Here is a 9,596-nt window from a genome sequence, read left to right on the forward strand (position 1 = left end):
TATAGGGAACCATGGTTTAGAGAATTGGGGGTACCGTGTCCGTCCTAGATATAGGGTGGGTGGGGGTGGGGTAAAATAGTCAAAATAATATGAAAGACATATTGAAGGGATGTTTAACAGAATGTAACTTCACAATCATAAAGACAAAAATGAAAATCGACGAAAATTGTAATTTACTCTTTGTTTTATCTATTTTCACACACACACACATACATATAGGGTTAGGTTTACGTGAGATCAATGATTTTCAATGAGACTCGTAAGACCAATTTATGTTCATTGATCAACTTTATAAGCTAATTATCTAATGGTCTAAAGTTGCACGGTGTCAATTTTGTGATTATTGATGAGTCTCGTGGCAATTTTGTGATTACAAATGTTCAGATTATAGATCTAATCTAAGGGTTGATAATTGGTCTTACGGGTCTCACAGAAAACATTTGGTCTCACATAATCCCATGTATATATATATATATATATATATATACACACACACACCCCTATATATAGGGCTAAGTTCAAATGTTAACCAAAGTTTTTGTGTTAACTTTGTTAACCGATCTTTGCCATTGAATCTTTCATTAAAAAGGTTGTGATTAATCATGATAAAAACTTATTTTTTAAAATTTAAAATTTCATAAAAATAAGTGAATAAAGTTGAAAGGGCATTTAGGTAAAAAAAAAATTATATAACTCTCATATCATTAATTGGGAGTTACAAAATAAAAAAATATCATGATTTTTGTTAAATTATTTTTGTTAATGTAAGAACCATATGAACACAACTACATGTATATGAATCATTATGTCAAATACGAACATAAAATTGACATATATGAACTTGGACTACATAACATTTATAAACACAATATGAACATAATAAGAATAATTGTTACACGAAAGAAAATAAATAAAAAAACAGGTATAAACATGATATGAACAGCTTGTGAACAATAGTTCATTCACTATGAACACATTCAGGAGCGATCCTTTGTCAAATAAAGTTTTATGCATGCATTGCATCTACATCATTTAACGTTCGTATTACAGTATCTCCTCTCGCCGGACTAAATAGCCATAGAATCAAAATACTTTTTATTTGGTATTCTATCCCTACTACATAAAAATCATTTTGTTTGTATGTCTCCGTTCTTATTTGCTTTTTTGGCATGAAGACGAACATCAAACCCGACATTGTCCGCGTACGTCTTGTACATATTTTCCGCTTCATTTATAAATATGAATTGTGTGTTGATCTTTGGTTTAAGCTCGTAATCAACATTGTGGATAAAATACTTGCTTCCATTTGAACACTCTCCGACATCGTTCTCCGTTTCATGTTCAAAGGGTGTAAGTATGTGAACACCTGTTGATACCATCAAAGTTAGTAAAATCAATGAACATTAATATTACATAACTAGAGTAATCAACTGCAACAACTAGAAAATATATTTATTTGGTGCGAGTTAGAGCAATCATTAATGACCATGAGATGATTAATGTGAACATATATGAACATGAATATGTATGAACATATATGAACATGAACATATATGAACATATATGAACAACGGGTGAGATCTATTTGGTTTGAGTTCACAAGCCGTTCATAGACTAAAATAATTGACATGAACATATATGAAGAAATTGATATGAACACTTACACAAATATAAAGATTTGGTATCAAGCTTAAAAAATAACAATTGTGTTCATATGATAGAAGTAACATGAATACAATGGTTCATAATTCATAAAAGTCGGTAATATGACAATATGAAAATGGGTGGTGCATGTACTTCCATTTGAACATGTGAATTATGTACGTATTAATAATTAAATAAAAAAGTTATCAACGCAATATGAACTACAAAAAACACAACACATCATAATGAACATAATTTCGATTAAAACGAGTATAATAAAATATTAATCCATTATCAAGGCATTCGCTTTGGTTAATTTCTTCACTTCCCGAACTCGAACTCCGCTTGTCACCGTAATCCATTTTAATCTTCTCAATGTTGTCGATTTTTTTTCCAATGTGTTTATCTATAATAGCTTGAACGATAATGAAGATTTTACTACCGTGTTTCCTCCACGAATCAAAAACTCATAAAACAATAAAAATGGAAGATCAAGATTAAAAAATAAATAAAAATATCAATATTATAAATGCATATTTTTAGGGATTTGATGATTTTGTAACTCCCTTTTAATGATATGGGAGTTACATAGCAAATGAAATTACTCAATTACCCTTGGCATTAAATTGTGAATATGATATAAACCTAATAGAAAAATGGATTGTGATTGGTTCACATGGTTTGCAAAGTTAACACAAAAACTTTGGTTAACATTTGATCTTGTCCACACACACACACACACATATATATATATATATATATATAGAGAGAGAGAGAGAGAGAGAGAAAGAGAGATAATGAGGGAGGATCAAACGAGAACAAGATCAAAATAAAAAAACACAAAACGACCAAATCATATATGATTTTGCACTAAATCAAATGCGATTAAAGAACACAATGAAAGTAAGAGTGAGCAGACGGCTTATCCTGCAATCAGATGTTGAGGCCGAAATCGGAGGATTAAACGAGAACAAGATCAAAATAAGAAAACACATAAACGGCCAAATCACATATGATTTGACAGGCGACTTGAGCCACGACCAGAGGTCAAAGCCAAAGCCGTGGGAATCACATGTGATTTTACACATGATTTCAGTATAAAATCACATACAATTAAACTGTTCTTTTATATTCTCTTATTTAACTATTGTTCTCGTTTTAACTGAATATGTATATTAAAATCAAATAAATACATGTTAATTGTTATTTTTATGTCTCAAGTTGATCATCACAGAAAAAGGATTTACCTTTTCTTGGTTGCGGTAAGGGAAAGCAAAGCGGGACTTCTTTCCCTTTGTTTTTTATTGGTTGGTAACCCATTAAATCATACAAGATGGAAACAAAATGTATTGTTATGGTTTTTTTAAGAGTAAATTACAAATTTGGTCCTTGTAGTTTATTAAAAATAACACTTTGTTTCTTAGTTTTAAAATTACAAAATAGCTTATGATATTTAAAAACATCTTGATTTGGTCCCTTCTTTTAACGATCGTCAAAAAAGTTCCATTAAATAAGAGGCATTTTCATCATTTTTTCATTTTTTTTTTGTTTTTTACCCAACCACAGTCGATTTTATGATTTTGAGGATTGTGGTTTCTGATTGAATATAATAGCAAAAATCGATAAATAGACCAAAATACCCTTCATTTAAAATACGATGGCAAAAACATAAATATATAAATGACAAATTATTCGTTAAAGGATATAACTAAAATACATCATATTGCTATCTATATGTTTTATCGTAAAAAACACGACCAAAAGAAAAACCATTTAAAAAATGAATATTTTTAGAGCACATAAAATCAATCAACTTTAATACAAAAATAAAATCATTTTTTATTGGAAATAGACGTAAACGAGAAGTTGTGACCGCAAGTCAATAACAAGATCACATTCCTAGTTGTGGCCACATATCGTCTTTTTATATTTCTATTTTTTTTATTTTAAACGATGTTTGACAAACTATCTGATAAACAATTTGATATATAATAAGTTAGCAAGTAGTTAATAAATTACTCGATGAATAAATTATTATATTTGATAAAAATTAGCTTATAAACATGTAAAATGATCAAAAAATGCATCTTGAAAATTAATTAATTATAATATTTTATAATATAATTAAAACAAATCTCTAAAAATATAATATATTAATTCATACAAAAAGATGATAAAAATTAAAAAATATAATGTGTTGACTAAAAAATTTCAAATTGGTTATTTTAAATTTTGGATTATTAAACGGATTTTAGTACAATCCTATTGATTTATGATTTTAAGTAACCATTAAATATAATATGAATAAACATAAAAGTGTCAATCTTACGTATTTTCATTAAATCATAAGTTTTCCAAATATATAATTAATAATTAAATCAAATATTTTATTAAAATCATTTAACATATTTTTATCATCTATAAAACAAAATAAGTAATTTTATGTAATTTACATAAATATTTTTTTTAAATTGTTAATCCCCTCTCACAGTGATTTGATGATGATCATTTTTATATTATAAAGTGTATTATCTTTGTATTCAGCTTCAGCAAACATTACTGAGTTTGTTCAGTGATCGCTGAACATGTATTGTAATTCTCTTAGAGACAAGTATTCTTCAAGAAAACAAAACTCACACCACATAACCTTCTGTGATATCAAAGATAAAACATTAAAGCTGAAGACAGAGACAAGCAAGTTCGTGATCTGATACGGTTTTCAGTGATAACAAGTCTGTCTACACAAGTGTGAAATCTACTCAAGATTCAGCGAATACTGATGAGACCTCAACGTTATTTCAGTTTAACGATCAAATGAATCTTGTTGAACAAGAACAGTTTTTGTCTTGTCCTTCTACACAAAAAGGACAAACTCATACCTCTTAAAGTAGAGTACTGTACGGAGTCACGCTATTGTCTCCAAGCGTGCTTACCTACTTTGTGAAAAACTATTGTTCATATACGGTCAAAAGACTGTATACTTGCAACAAAGGACAAGCTCATCTCTAGAAGCTTGTCCCATGCTTTGTACTTTTGACTTGCATTTAATGCAATGGGTATAATAGCCGAGAAGTTCTTCCTTCTCAGTAACCTCTTATCTCTGTCCAAGCCAAGGTTCATTGCATTGAAGATCTTATTACCCAAGAAGATACTTCTTCATCTCCTCAACCACTCTAACTAGTGAAGAGCACAAGACCTCTTAACCTTTTCTTTTAGCAAGTTTTTTTTTCTTTTTTGCTTTTTACAACTTGTGTGTTTCTTTGATTATTTAGATAAGTTCTGTACCTTATCTTTTCCATAAATAATCTGTAAAAATCTAAATTGATCTTCCTTATCAATATAAGTTTTTTAAAAGTGAAAGTTGTTGTGCTTGTATTCATCCCCCCTCTCTTCTACAAACTGTTACCTATAAACTCTTATAGATCCGACTTTGTAAATCATTCTTTTTCTTGATTTATTTTAACCGCGTTTCTAAAATCCTAATCTTCTTGAAAATCCTAATATCTTCTGGTTTTTGAAAAGAAAGTTTATCCTTCAAACTTTATTCCTGAAGTGCTTTCTAACATAATTATGTGTACTATTCCATTTTTTTGTTCTTTTACATAAATGGTTGATGCTCAAACTGTGAACTTTGCCCTGGAAGATTGCACATTCAAACCCAACAATCACGTTGCACTTCTAGATATCTCTGCAGATAAACCTTGGTTTGCAGATGCTGCTTCGTTCCTGAAGAACAGTGTTCTAGGATATTGCCCTCACCTTGCAACCTGTAATGGTGAAGGATATCTTGAGGCAGTTCTAGTATATTGTTTAAGCAAAGACAATGACTGAAAAGAATGGAAACTCTATTGTCCAGATCTTCTGTGAGATCAACCAGATGACAGTGACTTTTAGCTTCTCAACCGTTCGGACTGCTCTCATATTTCCAAGTCCGTTCCCTACACCAGAGATCTAGACACTGAGCATATCGTCAAAATATTGGATAATATACACTATGACAGGCCTCTGAAGAAGGACTCCAACACAGAGCTCAACAATTCGTTGACAAAGATTGAGAAGAATAAGATGTTCGCGATCTGGTAGTACCTGTTTTCGCACTTCATTCAATGCATGGGTGGGAATACTGGTGGCCAAGATCAAGTAAGTCGGATGGCACTGAACATCGGCTGCTCAGTGATCAGAGACATCAACGTCAACAATGCGAAACTCATTTTTGACGATCTGGTACTGAAGTTGAACAAGCATCAACGAGAAAAGGTGGTCCCCTACACCAAGTTCCTGAATGAGATTCTCTCCAGAATCTTAGCAATCAGGTACCCCACTCAGAGTGACCTCCCCATCTATCGACTTGGATCAAAGATTCTTGATCACAAGACTAAGCCTTCAGACATTGGTTTATTCCCTCCAATGCTGAGGATAGTCAACGCTCCTCTTCTTCTTCTTCTTCCTTCTTCTTCTTCTTCAGTAGCTATGACTGTGGCAAACAACCCCCCCCCAGTCTATCCCCGCTACTACCACTTTATCCTCTAGAAAGAGGACACCATTTGAAGCCTCTCTTAATCCGTTAAAGAGGGTTAAGAAAGCCACAAAAGGGAAGTCATCTAAACTAGTTGAGACCTCTCAATAGGTCTCAACTATTAAAATTCTCCTTACCCCTGAGGCGTCTGTTGTAACCCTCCCTACCTCTTCAACAATCTCTTATGTTGTTGCCGTATCCATGGCTCCTACCCCAACCACTTCAGTGACTCAAATCACTGAATGTGTGATAACCAACATAGCTATTACTGATCCTCCACCTCTATTCTCAACTGTTCTCTCATCCCCTCCTTCTTTGGTCTCTATTTCACGTGTTGATGATCCTATGGTGGTTCTCCTCACCGTTGGTAAAGCCATCACCACATGACCTGAGGATGCTCCTCTTGGAACTCCTTAGATACATGTTGTTGATCCTCAAGACAACACATTTGCTATGCCTAGCGGTAATCCTTCAGATACTGTTGATGACCCCTCAGGTATACACCAGACCTTCCTTTCTTTCTTTTTTTTACTAACACTAAGCTCTCTTATGGTCAATATTCTTCTATTTCTACAGGTCCAATGGAGAATGAACCCCCAGTCACCGAGACTGAAGCCTATGACATGGTTGGGGATGTCAAGTTGCTGCTTCCTATCGTCGCAACCGTCCTCAACAAGATGGATGAAGTACAACAGGGGATGCCTTCAAAGGATGACCTGACTCATGGCCTCTCTGCTGTCCAAGCTAAGGTGCATGAAGTCAAAGAAGTGCTGAGATCAATGAAGACAGAAGTCCAGCAAAATTCTGAAGTTGTTGCTGCTTTCTCCAGCAAAGTTGAAGATGTTCAAACTTAGCTTACTAGGCATGGTCAGCTCCTTAAACGGATTTTCCAACTTCTTCAGCAACCAGCACCTGTCCATGAACCCTCCTTCAATGTAGATGATCGTTATCAGCTGGAGAGGGTCGTTGAGTTCAACTTTCATCAAGCCGAAGTAACTGCCTCCATTGAGCAGAAGCTGCAAGATTTGGTTTCTCGCCTCCTTTTCTCAGTTGTTAATGTTGATGATGACAAAGAGGGGGAGAAGTCTAACGAGGACCTTAAGTAGAATAATGATATGGAGAATACGACTGTTGAGGATGCCAGGGAGAATATCCCTGAAGCCATCGATGATGATGTTGATGATGTCGTGGTTACTGTTGTTGACCATGAAGACCTTCATCCTTCTACCTATACATTGCCAAATGATGGTGATGAAGATGATGACGATGATGAGGACTCTAAATCTCAAATTCCAGATGCAGGTACTGATTTTGGTGGTAATGATGATGATAATGATTTCTACATCCAGATCATACCAAGACAGCCAGTAATAGGGATTTCCTTCAAGGAACCTGTTTCCCAGGGGGAGAGATCATTATCGAACCAGCATTCCTCAGGTAATAAGTCAACTAGACTAATCCAGAGTAAAAATTTCTCTTTCGTACCTATGGAAGTGGTGAGCTTGACTTTCTTTCAGAAGTTAAACGTGAAGAATCCCTACGTGCTGAACAAGAGCTGAAGAAACATCAGCAACAACTTAAGGACAGCTTGGAGTTAGCCAAGACTCTAGTTGATCAGGCACTTGCTAAAGGGAAATTCTCACAGGGAGATCCGCTCAGTGCTCAAGCCCAACTCTTAGCAGTAGTTGAACGAAAAATGTCAACGGGTGCTGAAACTGAAGGATTATGACCTCACCTGGTGCAGAGAAAGGATCGAAAAAATATAGAGCCCACACAAGATCTCAAACGTCAATATTAGTACTCGAATGAAAGATCATGCTCTCCTTATTACAATGGTCATATTCCAAGAGTACAACGATGTTGTTACTAAGTATCCCTCCTTCCTCAGTCAGTATGATTTCTATGCATGGCTCGAGATTCGACAAGCTATCCAGAAATCCAAATCCAAGCACAAGGCTTATATTGAAGAAGTTCTGAATGAATTATTCAATAAAATGTCGAAGATTGTCGAGCTTCCTCCTCTGCCACAGAAGTCCTCTCGAAGGCGAACCCTTATGATCCTGAAGATGGTGTATCCCACAAGTACGAGCATGAAACAAAATTATTAGTGGATGAACTCTTCAAGGATAGAAAGAAGCCAGATATCTCATTGTTGAATAACTGCCTGAGAATGGTCCTTATATACCCAACAGAGGGCATGTGAAACCTAAATATGGACTTATGTTCATTGAATATGATGGTCAATACAACTTTCAGCCAGTATCTGAGCTCCATCTCTGCCCAATAGATCACCTTGCATATCTTCAAACTTGGGTGAACAAAGACATCTATGGAGAGATGATGGAGCGCAAGATTCTAAAGAAAATGCTCAGACGAAAGATTCAAGGAGAAGATGTACCTGACTACATCAGCTTTGAGAATCTAGATTAAAAAACTTTCAGTCTTATAAATCTTGTATTTCTTTATATTTTCTTTCAGTGTATAGCTTTTATGTTTTAAGCCTACCAAAACCGATTGTAATCATTTGTAATATTTTTTTTCCTTGTAAGGTATTCAATAAAATAATTGGCTCACTGAAAAAGATCCCTCAAAAAAGTAAATGGGACAAGTACCTATGAATTCTATTTATTTCTCACATTAGCTGACACCTTTCTAGTCAGTAACTATGCTTTCAGTATTCAGTTATTAATATTGTTTGTGTTTATTATTTCCTTGTAATCCTTTACAATTAAAGTAAATTTGCATAGTAAACTATATCACCGAAAAAGATCCCAAAACAGTTAAAAGGGACAAGTATTTTACTAGTACATTTTTCTTATGTAATACTTAAGCAATTTCTTTATGTTGCATTGTCATAATCAAATAGGGGGAGATTGTTGATCCTCTCTCTCTCAGTGATTTGATGGTGATTCTTTTTATCTTATGAAGTGTACTATCTCTGTATTCAACTTCAGCTATCGTCACTGAGTCTATTCAGTCATCCCTGAACATATATTGTAATTCTCTCAGAGATAAGTATTCTTTAGGAAGATAAAACTTACACCACAGAACCTTCAGTGATGTCGAAGATAAAACTGAAGACGGAGACAAGCAAGTTCGTGATCTAATACGGTTTTTCAGTGATAACAAGCCTGTTTACACAAGTGTGAAATATACTCAAGATTCAGCGAACACTGATGAGATTTCAACGTTATTCCAGTGTCAGGATCAAATGGATCTTGTTGAACAAGATTACTTTTTGTCTTGTCCTTCTACACACAAAGGACAAACCCATACATCTCAAAGTAAAGTACTATACGGAGTCACTCTATTGTCTCCAAGCATGCTTACCTATTTTGTAAAAGACTACCGTTCATATACGGCCAAAAGACTATATATCTGCAACAAATGATAAGCTCATCTCTAGAAGCTTGCCACGTGCTTTGTACCTTCTGAC

The sequence above is a fragment of the Cynara cardunculus genome (assembly GCF_001531365.2).
Source record: "Cynara cardunculus var. scolymus isolate 2C chromosome LG 2, CcrdV1, whole genome shotgun sequence".
NCBI classification, from domain to species: domain Eukaryota; kingdom Viridiplantae; phylum Streptophyta; class Magnoliopsida; order Asterales; family Asteraceae; genus Cynara; species Cynara cardunculus.